Genomic DNA, 19,274 nt, shown 5'->3' with positions numbered 1-19,274 from the left:
TGAAGGGCCCCATGGGCTGAATGCATTTGTCAACTTCCCGCAAGTCATGGAGTAGTCTCCCCTCATCAGATTTCTTTTTTATAGTAAAAATAGGTGTATTTCAGGGGTTGGTAGAATGTTCAGTAGCACCTAATTGTAATTGTTCTTGTATTAGGGCCTCCACTGCAAGTAATTTTTCTTTAGGAAGGGGTCATTGTTCAACCCATACTGGTTCTCCAGGCAGTTAAACTTAAAGGTAGCACCGTATGGGGATGGGTTGATTCGGTGGAGGCCCCTGTTATAAACCTGTATGAATAGTAGATTGAATTTGTTGTAATAAATCTCAACTCCAAATAGGAAAAGGAATAGGAAAAAGATAAGGGTGAATACAAACAATGAGGTGCTGGCCTCCAGGATCATAACAACCAAAACATTTTTTCTCAGGATTTAAAGGGCCAGGGCTAAAAAGTTAGCTTTGTACACTTCAAGTGCAGTTAGTTCTGTATGTTTTGTTGCCTGCCATTTGACACTATTTAATCATTTTCCCCAAAGTATTTTCAGGTTTCTTAGCAACAGGTTTTAGCACATCTTTACAATCCTGATTAGCGTTTCCAAAAGCCAATTGTTTTAGTAATACTTGTGCTGCCTCCTGATTTTCCACCTGAAGACCTGTGGCCTTTGGTAACTTGTCAGTAAAAGACAAGTTTCCGTGGGTCCCTGCTTAAGGGCTGAAAAGGAGGTGGCTGGGTCACCAGTGTCAGGTATCTTTTTCCACGCCTTTAAAGCCATATTAGAAATTTGAGAGTAAGCCTCTCACTGAGGGTAATTAACTTGTTGATTTGGATTAGCAAATACCCCTTCCCCTAGTAATTGGTCAGTTCCAATAGGCACATTGTGGGCCAAATTATCCATGGCCTCCACGTGAGCAAGGTCTCCATACTCCTGGGCCCAAACAGAACATTGTGCTGGAGTCACAAGCACTTTTATCAAAGTTCGCCTGTCCCATGGCACCATCTCATAACCTCCTCCAATGCTTTCCAATAGTCCTACAGTATAAGAACTCTATATGCCATATTCTGTGAGACTCTTTTTTTACTTCTTTCTTTTTTTTAAGATTTATTTATTTATTTGAAAGTCAGAGTTACACAGAGAGAGGAGAGGCAGAGAGAGAGAGATCTTCCATCCACTGGTTCACTCCCCAGTTGGCCAAAACAGCCAGAGCTGTGCCTATCCAAAGCCAGGAGCCAGGAGCTTCTTCCAGGTCTCCCATATGGGTGCAGGGGCCCAAGGACTTGGACCATCTTCTACTGCTTTCCCAGGCCATAGCAGAGAGCTGGAAAGGAAGTGGAGCAGCCAGATCTCAAACTGGCGCCCATATGGGATGCCGGCACTTCAGGCCAGGGCGTTAACCCGCTGTGCCACAGTGCCAGCCCTCTCTTTTTACTTCTTTAAAAACATTATAAGGTAGAGAGATTCATGCTGGGCTGGTGCATTCTGCAGTCTTATACTAGGGCAAACAGCTGCTAAGGAATCCCATCGCTCTTGGGCTTCTTTTAACATTCCCTGTAAGGATGATTGTACCAGGGGTGTTTCTACAGCTGCAACAAACGTGGGAGAATCAGATGATTCAGTCTCCTGTGACAAAGTTGGAGTGGTTGGGTGGCTCTCATGGCCAGGGAGAGCCACCAATGGGCTTGCAACCTTGTTGTTTGCATCCCAACAGCAATACCATGCACGAAGCACAGGAACAGGAGCTCCTGGCTCCTGATGTAGTTTTTGTTCTATCTTTCTCCGAATCCATCAACTTTAAGGTATTTTCATGAGGATACCAAGGACAATAGCTGTCTATTTCTTGAAGTAATTTCCCAATAATTGTTGGGGGGATGGAGTGTTCCACCTGTTTAAGCAAATAATACAATTCTGCCCTATGCTTCCATTGGGCAGGAGACAGAGAATTCCCCATCTTAACAACTCACGGGTTCTAGAAGAGATGAAGGACACCTTTGTAAACGTTGCCAGGTGAGGTGAGCTGTCCTTTGCATGCTGTGCCAAGGGGCTCTGTTCAGGTGCCACTTGAAGGGTTTCAAAATGATGAGAAGGGACATGGGAGACTTCCTCAGGAGAGCACAGCTGGATGGCTCCAGCCACATCTTCCTATTGAGTGAGACAAACAGGTGTACCAAACTAAGAGCACATAAGCCGGGTAAAACTTGAACAAGCATACATCACATGAAAAGGGATGCAGGCGAGCTAGGGCTCCATGTTCCATAGCCAGGAACAGCAACATTATCATAATCGCCTAGCACATCTCCATTGCTAACACAGGTTCTTGGAACTAGTATGCTTCTATGCAGAAGATCCCCCTTGTGCCTACTGTTGCCACATTGCATTTAGGAAGGTATGCCTTCCCAAGGCCTGCTTTGTAGAGACGGGGCCGCCGCGTGTTCCATATGCAGAAGGCTGTGCCCTACTGAGAACACGTGGGCAGTATCCTCTACAGAGGGCTTCCTTCACAAAGCAAAGGCTGCCTTGCTGGCAGGCAAGACCACTCCTTTGGCCCCTTTTGTCATCTGTACTGAATTCTGTGACAGGTACGGAAGACAATTTGTAAATAATTCATCATAAGCAGCTAGGTTTCTTCACTGCACATCTCATAGTTTCGCCACTGTTTTCCCAAAGGAATATACCCTAAACAGAGGCCACACTCGACTGTTCCTGATCCATGCACGAGTTCTTCCCTCTGCACCTCAGCCAAATGCTGTTTCCCAACACTGGTTCACAGCGCTCCCTGGCTTACCCAGAATGTCACTCTCTGCAGTTTCAGGTACCCATAGTCAACCGCAGTCTGAAAATACAAGAAGATATTTGGAGAAACAGCATGTGACCGTATTCACGCAACGTCTACCGTGGGATATTGTTATAGCCATTCTGTTTATTATTGTTTCTCTCTTACTGTGTCTAATGTAAATCTAACTTTGTTATACATTCATGTATATATTAAAAAGCAGAATATATAGGATTCAGTACTATCCGCTGTTGCAGGCGTCCCAGGAGGTTATTGGAATGGTTCCCACATGGATGAGAGATCGCTATGTTTTAATGCTTAACACAGCGATGCATTTGCAAATATTTAATATAAAATAAATTGACTTTCTGTTGTTCGATTTTTTAGAGAGATAATAACCTAAGCCTAAAGCAGTGACTTGCATGGATTCCAGGTGTGCTGCCTGTGACGTCTCTGCTTGGAGAAGCTCCATGGCAGCCTAGATACCATGACAGGTGCTTTTTACAAACTGCTGTGTCCATGCCTAGCAGAGAAGCCGAGTCAACTCCCTGGTTCTGATAGTCCACGTGGATTCTACTTGTATTATAATGCTCACCCAAATGCCACTCAATGTGTCATCACCTCCTGAACTCTTTCAATGCTCTTGACAAGGTGATTACCTTTCACTTTATATAGCAGAAACATTTCTGAAAATGTATATGCAAACCAAATCTAAAATATTTGATGCTCTAGGGAACAGTACTTGATTTGAAACAAACTATGCAAGATAAAAATAATTGGGTTTAATTTTCCTTGCTCAGGAGGAATTACCACTTATGAAAGCAAACATGTTGTTCTTTAAATATTAAATATATTAAACAAACTAAATATAATTAATGTGAAATCTAAAATACTAAAATAAATTGAAGAAGATATCCAGCAGTTTTTATTTTAAAGATTTATTTTATTTATCTGAAATACAGTTATAGAGGGAGGTAGAGACCGAGAGAGAAAGAGGTCTTCCATCCACTGGTGCACTCCCCAAATGGCCACAATGGCCGGAGCTATGCCAATCCAAAGCCAGGAGCCAGGAGCTTCTTCTAGGTCTCCCACTTGGGTGCAGGGGCCCAAGGACTTGAGCCATCTTCTACTGCTTTCCCAGGCCATTAGTAGGGAGCTGGATTAGAAGCAGAGCAGCCAGGACTTGAACTGGTGCCCATAAGGGATGCTGGCACTAAAGGTTGGGGCTTTAACCCACTGTGCCACAGTACCAGCCCCTACAGCTGTTTTTGTCTTACACTGTTTGGATGAAAAGTAAGCCTCTGGAGGGGGAAGAGGAAAACGTTTTAGGGTAAAAATTCCGATTTTCCTGGAGTGCGAGTCTCAGCAACTTTTCAAGAAGCCATTTTTTTCCTAGTCTGTCTCCAAGAAGAGCAGGAAAAAGGACACATCCCACCTCTGTAGTAGACCTAAAATTTAACATATAGATGACTGAAGCTCGTAGAAAAGTAACTCCTTTATTTTCTTTAGCTTCATCTTGTTGATGGCAGACAAAAAAAAACTCTCACTTTCCTCTTCAAGGCCACGCTCACAATTTAGAATGATCTCTTTCCAGTGAACTCCAGCTCACTTTTACAAACGTCCAGACAACTCAAATGTTGAACTCTTTAAAGAAGGACTTAACTGATGTCCACGAGGCCGGAGCCAATTGTAATTATGCGGAAAGGATAAAAACAGTACAGAACGTTTTGGGTCACGCCATGCGAAGATGGCCTCCCTGATGGGTGTCCTTTTCTGACCCAAGCCAAATGGAAGCAACTTCAGGGCTTCACTCCCGTGGCTCTGGGCTCTGCATTTAGATTTCCTGGTTTCAAATCCTTCTGACTTACAAATCTTGCTGATGATGCAAACTGAAGCAAATCATGTTAATCCTCAGTTGTAAAGTGGACAACTGCTTCATAGGAATTAGTGGCAAGGATTACATTAGATAGCACCCATAAAAGGCTTTGACACCACCGCCTTTCACGCTGTCTGTGATAAAGGACTCATTTTCGGGAGTTAAAAAATTCCCAAACAGCTTTGCACAGACACTTTTGTAAAATAGACTAAAATGAATTATTAGAAATTAAATAACAAAAAAGCACATGTATCTACAACAGAAGCCCATAAGTTACTATAGAAGTTTCTAACCACTTTTTTTTTTTTTTTCACTTTCTTTTCTGCATCCCCTTGCCACCAGGAACAGTTCGCATGCCCTGGTCCACTGCCCACCCTTTATTTAGTAACACTACACAATGTCTCCACAAACCAACACTCCAAATGTTAGCTATTCTTCTTATTATTGAATCCCAGTAGGAAGATAAAGAGGCTAGCACCAGGCTCACTAGGCTAATCCTCCGCCTGTGGCGCCGGCACCCCGGGTTCTAGTTCCGGTCGGGGCGCCAGATTCTGTCCCGGTTGCTCCTCTTCCAGTCCAGCTCTCTGCTGTGTCCAGGAGTGCAGTGGAGGATGGCCCAAGTGCTTGGGCCCTGCACCCCATGGGAGACCAGGAGAAGCACCTGGCTCCTGGCTTCAGATCGGTGCAGCGCGCCTGCTGCAATGCACTGGCCATAGCGGCCACTTGTGGGGTGAACCAATGGAAAAGGAAGTCTTTTCTCTCTGTCTCTCTCTATCACTGTCTAACTCTGCCTGTCAAAAAAAATAATAATAAATAAATAAAGGAAGGTAAAGAGCAAAGATCAGGTAGTATGCACATGAACTCAAGCACAGTGTCATCAGTTAATGATATGTATTCTTTAAAGGCAGAATTGACAGGAAAACTAAACCATGAGCACGTGTATAAGCTTCATCCATTTATCTTTTAAAAAAGAGAATATGATGCTTTAGGAATCATTTTACTTTATCAGTGGGAGAACTAAGACCTAGAACATTACAAGGACTTGCCAAAAGTCATACAACTCGATGGTTCTGAGAACTAGTTGCACCTTAGAATCACACGGGAGAGTTTTGAAAACTCAATGTCTAGATGCTGCTGTAAATGAATTAAATCAATGTCTGTGGTGCTGCAGCATGGGCTTAGGGGTTTGTAGTAAGCTGACCGTAGCTTTCTAACATGCAGGGCTTGATTAAGTTTTTCTGATAGAACCTATTAGTGGAGAAGAGAGCACTCTGTCCCTAACCCATTATCCACAAGACTGCCTCACAATTATATCAGAAGCCACACCGCAGAGGAAACATGGGTTTTGGAGAACTTAGATGAATAAATTTTGTGAAAATTAAATTGAAATTAGAAGGAGTTGTACATTAAGCATATGACTAATAAACCAAGCTCATCAGATATATGAAGATATCAGATTTAGACTCTAAACATCCACATGGGTGGTTGGGTGAACCTCCAAGGAAACCCAATGGATCAGCCTGAATGGAAGGGTGATAGGGTGGACTCTGCATAACCTTTTAGATTCATCTTGGAATTCAGGGCTCAAGAAAATTTTTTATGAAATATCCTATTTCATCCCTTCTTCCAGAATTGTAATCAGAACTCTGGCCTGTGTGATGTATTATTTTTCTCATTTGGTTTCCCTTGGAAGAGAACAGGAACTCTGAGTCTTGGCCACTCTTTGGTCACATTCTGATTTCCCCATTCCACGGGCCAGAATGCTTCATGTGCTTTTTTTTTTTTTTCTTTTAATATCAATGGAATTAAAGTGCATTCTGTGGAAAATGTACCATGGAGATTTATAGACTTCAAGAACATAATAAAAATTAAGCTAAATGTTGACGTTTTCTTAAAGGTAGAGGTGGTATATTTGATGTGCTTGCCAATGTTTAGTTTGGGGGAAAAGCACTCAAACTTTCCAAGGCTTCCTTTATTTTGCTTGTATTCAAAATATTGATTCCTAGACCTCCCTTGTGTAGAACTCACTCTGAACTAGTCTTAGGTGTACAATAATGAGTGGGACGAATTTGATCACATCACAAGCAAAATTGTGTAACCTACTAGAGCAGAAGATTCTGAGGAAGAAAATATTCTCTGAAAAATTCCACTCATCATGTCTTGGTTAGCCTGACTATCTCAGACTTCTCATTAAGTCTCATCTTCAATATCATTGTTCAGGGCAGTTTGGATCTTTGTACTACATTATATATTTTAAAAGAAACCTATTTTGGGTAGCACTTCTCATGACTCTGTTTGCTTATTGCATTTTCTCTGCTGTCATATGAGTTTCATGTCTATCTTATTCTATTTCCAGCACCACAGTACTATTACAGTGCCTGGCATATAGTACTGTTCAGTACATTTTGTTGAATGAACAAATCATATACTCTTACCAGCACCACCACATGCCCACCATACACATTGGTTAGTGATTTTAAGGATTGGCCAAAAGAGTAGTAGGGGATATACTCATATTAAAACCTTTGAGAACTCCTGAAGTTCTGCTTTAGAAAACCTATAAACTTCTCAAACCTTATGCCATCATTACAAAATAAAAAACCACATCTTAGGTAGTTATAGACAGGCTGAAACCTTAAACTTGGAATCAAATCTTGAATCTGCCACTTGTTGGCAATGTACCTAATCACACAAAGCCTCAGTTTTCACATACATAAAATGTCCAGCCATAATAACAATAATGAACAGCATACCACAGACCATGGTTGTAAGAATGGAACAGGATAATATATAATTTAAAAGCTACCAAAATTTCTAGCCCAGAATAAATCCTCAATTAATGCTTGTTGAATCTGAATTTGAGAAAAAAATGACAATTTTGGATGGACGCTTTCCCAGGTCAAACAGGCTGTTTCAAGGTGGAGAAGGCTTGGACAGCCTTGTTCCTTGAGACTCGGCTCCCTGGGTCCTTGAGCCGCAGCTCCTGCAGCGGTAACTTCTACTCCACCTGTGGTTTCTGGAGTCACATCACAGATTTGGAGTCATTTGAATTAATTTTTCCTCTACAACAATATCATATAATCTGAAATTTCTATTTTCCCTAATTTTGCTCTGATTACTTTTTAAAAATGAGACTCCAAATGATTCTAGAAAGTACATGTGAAATAATATATTGGTATATTGACTACTTGGTAAATTAATTCTGGAAAGTTTACCTAATACCACACTCAGGAATTCACAAACTTTGTTTCACTTTTGATCTCCCTGATTTATTTTGAGGGGCACTTTGTACCTCCTTTTTTGTGTACAAGTCTTGCCTTTATCCAAAATCAACAACATTTTGAATTGTTAACATCTTATAAAGTTTATGACTTTAAGGAAATTACTTAACTTCTTTCTTTGTACCTTAGTTTCTTTAACTGTTACATGGGAATAATAAGACTAATAAATATTTAGGGTTGTTTTGAGCATTGAGTGAGTTAATTCATGTGAAGCACATTGAAAGTGTCTGGCACCTCGTAAGAATTTAATAAACATTGGCTACTTTAATTGGCCTGAGTAGAAGGGTCACATACACATAATATACGAAATCTTCTAGAAACATGAACAATAATTACTGCTTAAGATGACTTTTTCTGAAAATACTACCGTGTTGGTTCATTTTGCCCAGAGGGTATATTGAACAGTTATTTTCAAACTTCCATGTCAGTGAAGACCAAGACTTTAAAAATCTCACGAATGCACAGAAATAGCCCTCAGTCGTTTATAGACTGGAGGTTCTCCAACTGAGTGCACTAACCCCTTAGTGCTAAAACCTTGTGTGCTTTTAAAGAGGCAGAAGCCTTGGCTCAATGACCCAGCCCTAGTGAATGAAAATCTGAGTGTATGGTGCAAGATTAATCACTCCAAACAAATTCATTAAGCAATCTCTACACATGTTAAAATTTAAAAATAGCTATAATAGAATGAATTTATTACTTTCATATCATGATAACCTGCTCATAAAAATGCCATAATACATTTTGCTGTAGTAATAGCAGAAAAATGCAATGGTAGCTTTCTTCACAAAAACAAAGGTCAATAAACAAATTTTTGAGTAACTTTGTGTGCCAGATACTGTGAACTGAAATTTTCAAGGTTGAGAATGATTCTGTCCTGGAGAAGTTTACACGTCCGTGAAACTGCTTAGAGCCCAGTTGCAAAAGCCATTTTCTCCTCAAAATGTTCCTAAAAACTCTGTCATGTAACTCGTTCACATTTAGTGATTCTATTATGTAGGAATGGAACTCTACAAAATATAAAATCAGAGAGTGAAAAACCCATCAACTAACCAACAAATACGGATAATATATTTGTAATAGCACATAAGAGTATTTTGATAAACTTTAAGGCAAGAAGAGAAAGTATCTCAGATGTGGAACCAAGATTAACGACGCTATATAAGCCAGAGTGTCATGTCCCAGGACCCTGGGCTAGGCAAAACTAAGCACATGGTGCTATAGGAAGCCATATTTATTCTGTGGATACCTGTAGTTTTCTCTGGGGATGAGGATGCTCCTGTGTGTGGGTATGAAGCCTGTGTGTCTAACATCATTCAAAGCCTCCTACAATCTCTTATATTAAGATTGTAGCTAGCATCTAACAGTACATTGTAGGGAAATCCACCATAAGTAAAATACCTCTCTTACATGTTCATAAAACTTGCGTTCCTCTAGAACCTGTGAGATGCTATCACAGGGCCCTTGTACAGCATGGTCCCTACTGATTACTCACAAAGCTCAGCAAATTCCTGAGTCAGCCTTCCAGAGGCCAGAGTAATGTGCAGGAGGAGATGCAAAAGCAAGGCACAACTAAAAGAATAAACAAGAATTTTTCATTCTAAGTTGTCCTAGAAAAATCACAAAATTTTAACTGAGTGAAATACAAACATTTTGATCCTACACATATTAAACAATTTTTACTCAAAGCAAATAACATCTGATATTTTCCTCTTTTTCTTACTACTCATGGCAAGAAGAGATTTCCTTCTCATGTTGGAATGCATTCATTCTTCTCTGAATTGACTGTGGACAGTTAGGTATTTAAAGGGACAAGGAAGTAGATGTGAAACACAAGGCACACAACGCACTTTTATTCCACTCCTGAAGTTCTCTACATTTGAGTTAAAAAAGAAAAAAAACCAGGAGGCACATTTGCATTTGCATTGTTCACCCCTAATTGAGGAGCCAGATTCTAATGGAAGAACAAGAAGCTGAAAAGGTGCCAATGAAATAGCTGGGTTTCATAAGCCATGGGATGCTTTTGCCATACAAATAGCATTTGTGGTTTCAAACAGGGAGTCTCTGTGGCTGGGCTAAGTGAACAGCAACTCAAACTCAACTTCATGTGGCTGTCTTGACCAACAGGAAATGTGTAAGCGGTTTCATAGCCACCCAACTGTCAGGTAGGGCGACTGCCATGCTCCTGCCCTGTCTTGTCCCCCTTTCTGCTCCTTGTTCACCTAGCCACTCTCCTCAATTCAGAATGTAGTCATCATTCATGCTGGAACTAATCGTAACTTGACATTTTATGCAAAACATAACAAATCACACACTACAAGCTTTTAGACGAGTTATCTCTAATTTGAAATATTGTTTTGCCTTGGACTTATGGGTTTACTGAAACATCCTTCTGAAAAGAGAAAGAATAAAAGAGCAAAAGAAGGAAGATAAGAAGGAAATGGAATGAAGGAAGGGAGGGAGGGAGAGAGATAGAGAGAGCGAGAGAGGAAGGAACAAGGGAGGGAAGGAGGGATGAAAGGAAGAAGGATTGGAGGGAAGAAAGAGAAAGAGGAAGAGAGGAGAGAAGAAAATATATGGGATCTTCAATAGGACAGTAAAGATAGATGTTAGAGGTACCCTATAGAACCCCCCATAACTGCCTCTAGGGTATTTTGTATTAAAGGCAGACTAATTCAGTGTGACTGAGATTAAACCAAAATTCAGATTCCCAAGACTCAGCTCTGGGCTCCTCTTGCTCCCAGCCATCTCCCACTAGGTCACACAGAATAGGCAGTGTTTATTTATTGCTCTATTATGACTGAAACCAGCATTATTTGGCATTTGCTCTCCAAAAAGTTTAATGTCAAAACTTCAATTTCATGAAACAACGAGTTTGGTCAAGGCCAAAATGCTTTGAGAGTAACTTTTTTTCTCATGATAGTTCCATTGCCAGTGCTAGCCAAAACCCAAACTACATACCCAGATGAAAATAAACATAAATCAGGAAACCTCAGAAATGGTCTGAGCACAGTGTGAAGACTGAATGAATGATGGCTTCAGTTACCCTGAACTAGATCTTTGAATTTTATGCAAATAAAATTGTTATTGTAAAATAAAATATCTCCCCCAACAAGAAATATCCAGAAATTCAGCCTACTCCATTAAATGTTAGGCAAATTCCAATGATTGATGACACATTCCAGTTATTTCTTCAGTTATTCCTGGTAAGGGGTTCAGCAAGGAATCGAGCTTTCGTTATACAACAAAGGGGAATCTTGTATCTCTGACACTCAAAATCATTCATGCTTGGAGAAAAGCAATGGTAGCACCTTTTGTGAATAGGACCTTAATGGCAGAAGGAACCATGTCTGAAATGCTCTGGGTTACTACCACTTTAGTTTTGGGTAAACTTGGTGACCTTTCTTTCCCCCAATATGGACAGGATGAGGCACATAAAAGCATTTATTAAAGGGCATAATTTTGCCTGAAAGCAAACTCTATTTGTGCCCCCACAGGATGTTGGTGCTCTCCACAGACCTTGTGTTGATTATCCTCTGTGGGAAGTAGCGGTCAACTCTAATTAACTAATTTACTTTCAACAAGTGTTTAATTAGGGCCCTTGCCCATATGCTGTGCTCTTTTGAAGATTCTGCCCAAGGTAGGAATTTTATTAAAATAAAAAGAATGAATCTATCTCTGGCATAAGAGGTCTTTGACCATGTAGAAAATAATCTGAATCCACGGACAATTATTAAATTCAATATATTAATATGTTGAATAACTTAGAAGGGACACTAGGCTATTCATCATCAGAATAAAATGCAGTGCTGTCAGAGACTGGAAGGGAGGACGAGAACATGAAAACCAAAGCACAAAATCCCAAACAGGCAAAGTACAATCACTATTGGTAGACAGAGAATAGTCAGTATTGTTTATTAACTGCATGCCAGACACTCTCTTTACTGTACCTCATTGAATACTCACAAGAATTCTAAGATGCAAAACATCTTCATTTTGCAACTAAGGGTAAGCTAAAAGTGAGCTTAAATAATTCCCACGGGTAGAGGTGGCAAGTTGTAGACTTGTGATTTAAACCTGTAAAGTCACAGAGACTTTAAGCACACCTTAAAGAGGTGCTTCCCAAACTCTAAAGTCCGTAGGAACCGTCTGGTAATTCAGAAAAACTGTAGATCCTAATGTAATGGATTTGAGTCATGGGTGGGCTTTGGATTTCTGAGTTCCTAACAAGCTCCAGGCATGGTGGCCGTAGGGAGCTCATGCTGCTGACCCTCGAACCACACTTTGAATAGCAAGAACTTGCAGGAACGGTAAGCATTTCAACAAACTAAAATGTGGTGGAGAACATGCCAGAGAATCCTAAGGCTCATCAAGACTCAACAAATTGATCAATGCCATGGAGCCAATAAAATAGTGGAGTCAGTACTTAAGCCCAAGGCCTCAGTCTCCTTATCTACTAAAGAGTACTAAATGAACTATATAATTTCAGTCATTCCTCCCAGATAGAGTAAGACTCTATGACTCTGTTATATGAGTCATATGGAGGGATGTGAGACTCAAATGAGAATAGCATGAGGCCAGCACCGCTGCTCAATAGGCTAATTATCCGCCTTGCGGCGCCGGCACACGAGGTTCTAGTCCCGGTCGGGGCGTCGGATTCTGTCCCGGTTGCCCCTCTTCCAGGCCAGCTCTCTGCTGTGGCCAGGGAGTGCAGTGGAGGATGGCCCAAGTGCTTGGGCCCTGCACCCCGTGGGAGACCAGGAGAAGCACCTGGCTCCTGCCTTAGGATCAGCATGGTGCACCGGCCTCAGTGCGCCGGCCAAGCAGCCATTGGAGGGTGAACCAATGGCAAAGGAAGACCTTTCTCTCTTTCTCTTTCACTGTCCACTCTGCCTGTCAAAAATAACAAAAATTAAAAAAAAAAAAAAAAGAATTGCATGAAGAGCTTTGAGTAAGCTGTTGGGCCTCACTCTCCAGATTCCCAAGCCCTTAGCAATGTAGTAAGGATAAGAAAGGATGTAGAAATTTGCATTTTTAACAATACCTCTCTTGATACTGATATTTGTGGTCCCCGCCCTTGGAAAAATACTACCCTAAGTAATAAAGAAGCCAGTTTAGGCCGGTGCCGCGGCTCAATAGGCTAATCCTCCAACCTAGCGGCGCCGGCACACTGGGTTCTAGTCCCAATCAGGGTGCCGGATTCTGTCCCGGTTGCCCCTCTTCCAGTCCAGCTCTCTGCTGTGGCCCAGGAGTGCAGTGGAGGATGGCCCAAATCCTTGGGCCCTGCACCCGCATAGGAGACCAGGAGAAGCACCTGACTCCTGGCTTCAGATCAGCATGGTGCGCCGGCCGCAGTGTGCTCGCTGCAGTGGCCATTGGAGGGTGAACCAACGGTAAAGGAAGACCTTTCTCTCTGTCTCTCTCTCACTGTCCACTCTACCTGTCAAAAATAAATAAATAAAGAAGCCAGTTTAGAATTTGGCAGTTTCTACACATAATCCGTATATATGCAATCCAGATATGTTTAAACGAAAGATAATATCCAAAGATAATGATGGATCCTATTTACTGAATGCATTCTCTATGCTACACATGCAGAAAATATTATGTATTTTTAGATGTATGTATATAAAATATCTAGTCTTCACAAAAATCCCTGTGAATGTTTTTGAGCTGGTCTTCAAGTTATGTGAGCCTGTTAATTTCCTTTTTATTTAAGCCATATTGAGTTGGGGTTTTGGTTCCTTGACCCCCAAAATACCTTAACTAATTCACATATTCTAAGCCAGCTGCTGAGATTCAAAAATGAGTTTCCCCAAAAGGCTCAAGAGCTCATGGCAGGAAGAAAGGATCTGAAACAAGTAAAGTTGGGATAAGCTTCAAAACAGAGAGGTATTCAAGATGCTATGGAAACATGGGGTGGGGGAGAGGAAAACATGAGGAGTGGGGAGTCTAAACCGGCTACTGCAGAGTGAGCAAACAAAATGGTTGAGTAGGGAATTCAGGGGCCATAATTGACCTGTGCAAAAGCACAGGCAAGCTTGTGAGAGAGCGTGACCAATAGGGCTCTGCAAGAACACATCTTCTCTGCCAGGCCAGTGGAGATTATCAGCAGGTCTGTGCAGGCACCAAGGAATGATTTTTGTCTTCTCTGGGCACTATGTGGAAATGTATGGCAGGATACCACTTTGACTCGATGGATATGCCTTCAAATCTCAACTGGACCCCTCATTGTCTATGTGATCTTGAGCAAGTTACTTAACTTGTCCTAACCCCGCATTTCCTTGTCTGAAAATATGAATTAATGATGGCTAATTTTCATGTAGGTTAAAGTTAAAATACAGTCAGTATAAAGTTCTTGGCACATTATGACTTCGAGTGTGATTCCTGAATGTGTGCCAACACCACAAAGAGAAAGAGACATTGCCTCTGCTCTTGACATACTCAGCATGTAGTTGAACAATATTCAAGCCTGTAGTTTGCTGAGAAAAGGAAATGCATAGGATAGTATGAGGAGCACTGACTTTAAAACTTAAGTTAGCCTACCAGCCACATCATCAGTTAAGATGCCCATGTCCAACATCAGAGTTCCTGGGTTCAGTGCTTGCCTGCACCTCCTGATTCCAGTTTCCTGCTAATGAAAACCATGGGAGAGAGCAGTGATGGGTCAAATAGTCAGATCTTGCCACCTGTGTGGAGACCAGGGTTGAATTCCACATTCCAAGTGGGGGTTTGCTGTGGGTATTTGGGGAGTGAACTGTTTCATGACATTCTCTCTCTCTCTCTCTCTCTCTCTCTATCTCTATCTCTATCTCTATCTCTATCTCTCTATCTCTCTCAATTAAATAATAAAACATTAAAGAAAAAACAAAAAACAGTTTGATCTATATAAAGTGTTAATTAATTTAAAAATATTATAAACAGGTGATCAAAGTTGTATTTAAGATACTGGCTTTTATATCTATATGGAGAATTGACTGAAATAATTAGAGACAGGAGAGATTAGTTAAGAGATGGTTATATTAGGGTGAGCTAGGAAGTAGCAGTTGAATAAAGAAAGCTAGATTTGAGAAATATTTGGGAGCAGAATTGCTTGGACGTCATGCCTCAGCTAGGCGTCTAGGATGATGCTCACATTTCTATTTTAGGAATGATTAAGACATATGTCATTCTCCAGATCCAGAGAACAAAAGACAGAGCTAGAATTAACAGACTTTTCTCATTCTCCTCTTCCTCACACTTCCCCAGCACTTGATGATCCCTTCCCTGACCATCTGGGTAATCAATATGCAATTTCTACATGCTGCATTGTTATATCCTGCCACCGTGTCTAAGCTTTTCTCATTTGGGCTTTCCCACAGTGCAGTTGTTAATCTAACAACATCAGTACTACACAGGAGCTTGTTAGAAATGCAGATCCTGGGGTCCTTCAAGACCTACTCAGAAACAGTGAGGCTGACGCCAGCAGTCTGTGCTAAAGCTAATCCACCAGGTGATTCTGGTGCGTGTTGCATTTTGTAGAATCACGAGTCTACAATTACTTTCAGGGCTCAAAGGTGCTTCGTAACATCCTGCTTTCACATGAGGAAACAGCTCCAGCAACATTCTGCCAGACCCGGAAGAGGAGAACCATGGCTTCCCAGGGAGAGCAGTGGAGCCTGAGGACAGGACAGCCTAATATCTCTCACTTACCTACAGGTAAGATCCCACTGGGAAAATTACAATGGGTTTGGGTATCTCTGTAACTGATGTGGAACAACCTGGGTGTTTTCACAAAGCAAATTGGAATGTTCAGAGTAGCCATGATACACAGTGTAAAACTATTTCCAGATTAGTCCAGGAGCCAAGCCCCCAGGTTTACTAGGAGAAAAACTGGGGACCAGTGGAATATGTGAGAGGTAATCAAAAGGAAAAATGCCCCCTCGAACATGCGGCTCCTGCACACTGGGTCATTCCACTATTCTTACACACCAGGCCACTTAGACTCCAAGAGGCAAATATAATAGCCCATCATGTCAGGTCAATGGGTAGAATTTCAAGGGTCAACAAGCCATGGTCTTAAAGGCTCCAATTACAAACTAGAATACCAGACAGATGCTCAATTGTCTACCGGCTTCTGCGGCACAACTCCATGCTTCTTGGCAGGGGGTGGGGGCTAGTGGTAGAAGACATGTTCCCCGGCTCTCAGGGAAAGCAGATTAATCCTATCATGACCCCTAGGTCTCTGCTTCAACTGCCCATTAAATGTCTGACTAAATGGCATCCCTGGGTGGGCTGCATAGTTTGAGAAATGCTATGATGAAATCTCTTCCTGCCAGTTTTCGAAGTAAAATTCTATGTACAGAAGCATTGTCTTTCTCATTACACCATTGATTTCCTCACTGGATAAGTTCTATTGTTGAAAGGTTGAAAATACCTAACTTAAGCTGTCTCTTCCCTGAGCGTATGAAACAGTTCAAGCATCGTTTTCTCTAATGATGAGGGCTGTGTTGGACAAGCTATCTAAATATCTGCAGCTGCTGACCATCAGCACTGCTTAGTTTTTTACAGTTCATCTCCTCCCTGACTCTCTAAGCTAATTACACTCACAGTCTGGCTCACAGACATCCATAGGCAGGATCTAGATACGTAGGACTACGCAGAGGTCAAATAAAAGACCTATCATCTGGTTGCTTTTTGTTCCCACTCTTAATAGGAATTGTTTAATGCAAGTAGCTATATCTAAAGGAATCCACAATCTCACCTAATTGTGACCAAGGCCTTTGAGACATCCACCATAACCACCCCCACTCCACTGTCTCTGATGCGGCAGTTTTGCCACCAGGATCCTTGCATGGTGGAATATGCTGGGGACTCACCATGTGATCTTGATCAAGTTTCTTAGCTGTGGAATCACGATTTTCCTTGTCTGTAAAGTGGAGGTAGTTATGAAGGCTAAATGAGGGAATACATGCAATGTCAGTATTATCTCTAGTACATGGTGCTGAATAAATTTTAGCAGTGATACAACAATGACAATGAATGATGGTGATGATGAAGAATGGTGGTGGTGGTGGTGGAGGAGCAGGTTGTAGTGATGATGATGGTGGACAGGATGATACGGTTTAGTAGATCAGGTTGATACTTGTCCTAGGCCCCTGGTTTCCATTTCTATCACTTACACTTTCCTCCAAAGACAATTAGTGACTGTCGGGTGTAAAAATATGAAAACCTCAGGATCCATTTGGACAATAAAGTTGCTCTGGAACCAAAAACCAAGAGGTCCCAAAAAATAAAGAAGCTGGTTCTTGCCTTAACAGAGTGGCTTTGGCACAGCTTTTGCTGATCTTAATTCTGTGATGATTAACACCAAGAATATTAAATCCATGCTGGTACCAGCTTAATGTCATTTGGAAGCATTTAACTGAAGAGTGGGCCAATGGCTATATAGGATCTTGGTGGGAGCCATAGTTGCGACAAATCATTGGCAGACACAAGTAGCAGTGTGAGCCACTCAGAGAAACGTACGGTACTTTATTTGTAAACTCTTTAGGTTCTCCTAGGAAAAGTTTGAGGAGAGCTAGAAGTTCAAAAATAGTAAATAAAAAGCAGAAACAGAAAAAAAAGAGAATTTATCACAGGATGAATTTTCTCCATGACATTCAAGGTAAAAGATAGCCACTATGGAGCTGTTTTACTCTCGTTCCAGTTCTCTCACCCACAAGACCACAAATGAAAGGCTGAACGGATGGCTGGGAACATGAGGTGGGCCTGGCTCGGATCCTTCCTGCCCAACATGACTTATCTGGTCAGGAACCATTTCCTAGAAAGCTGTGGCATGAGTCTGCTCCTTGGCAGCCAGTTTTCCATCCTGTCCTTTCACCCTTTACCTCCTGGTTCCCCAATAGCAGAAAGCACCCGTGTAAATCATCCAGCACACTAGGGTGGGATAGGAGATAAGTTACAATAACTTATTGATGATGATGTCTTTATTTTTTCAAATCAATTGCAATCTACTTCAGCTCTGCACAACTCCTGGGAAATCCATCATAGTCATTTTTTCATGGATTCCCGCCCTCCCTTTCTGCGATTGTTCAAGGGTCATGAGTACTTTTGTAAAATCAGTCTCTATGCTTACGGATACTGTGTGGTTGTGTTTGATTGACCAGGCCTTTGTCAATCACTTAAAGGAAGTTTACAATAGGAAACCTGTGCTCTGGGACCTTCAACCAGGCTCCCAGAGGGACCATACTTAATGCCACAGTTCTTGATACCAGTCCCCAAAGATATGGTCACCTCATCTGAGTTCCATCACCTTCAGAGCCCCACGCATCACTCCTCTTTTCTCCAAGTGCCAAGTAATTTCTTTTACCCTTCAAAGAGGACCATTCCTCTCTAGTCAACCCTCAAAACTATCCTATGCAGTAAAACACAGCTCTTTTGTTTAACAACAATAATAATAGCAATAGCTTACATTTAGTGAACACCTATTTTGTTTTCCATGCTTGGTGAAAACTGAAATTACAACAGTGAATAATGCATTGAAGATCTTTTTTGTTAAAGATTTATTTATTTATTTGAAAGTCAGAATTACACAGAGAGAAAAGTCAGAGAGAGAGTCTTCTATCCGATGGTTCACTCCCCAATTGGCCGCAACGGCCAGAGCTGCACCGATCCGAAGCCAGGAGCCAAGAGCTTCTTCCAGGTCTCCCAAGTGGGTGCAGGGGCCCAAGGACTTGGGCCATGTTCCACTGCTTTCCCAGGCCATAGCAGAGAGCTGGATCAGAAGTAGAGCATCTGGGTCTCGAACTGGTGCTCATATGGGATGCCAGCGCTTCAGGCCAGGGTGTTAACCCACTGGGCCACAGTGCCAGCCCCTAAAGATCTTACTATCTAATAAAAGACAAATAAAAATATAAAGAACCATAATACATAATGTTAAGTGTTTTAATAGGAAAGATAACAGGATGAAACAATAATGTCTTTTTATGGATAATTTATTGTGTTCTAAGCACTGTGCCAGGCCTAGATATATACTTTTACATTTACCCCCCCATAATAAATTAGCTTAGGTATGTATTGAAGTATACAAAGCACAGAAGTTAATCAACAGAAGTTAAGTACCATATCCCTAGATGATAGAAGTAGCAAGCCTGGGGTTTGAGTCCAGATCTACCACAAAGCCTACCTCCTCATTTTTTCTGCATCTCTCACCATAGTGAGGAATATCTATTTGGGTCCCAGATATTCCTTATGGAAGTTACATTTAAGAGGAGACCAAAAGAATATTTTGTGATTTGCTAGACAAAATGATAACGTGTGTGTGTCTCAGAGAGAGAGAGAGAGACTATAGTGAGAGGAGAGAGCAAGAGTTCCT

The sequence above is a fragment of the Lepus europaeus genome, chromosome 4, assembly GCF_033115175.1.
Source record: "Lepus europaeus isolate LE1 chromosome 4, mLepTim1.pri, whole genome shotgun sequence".
Taxonomy (NCBI): domain Eukaryota; kingdom Metazoa; phylum Chordata; class Mammalia; order Lagomorpha; family Leporidae; genus Lepus; species Lepus europaeus.
Note: the sequence above shows the minus strand (reverse complement) of the source record.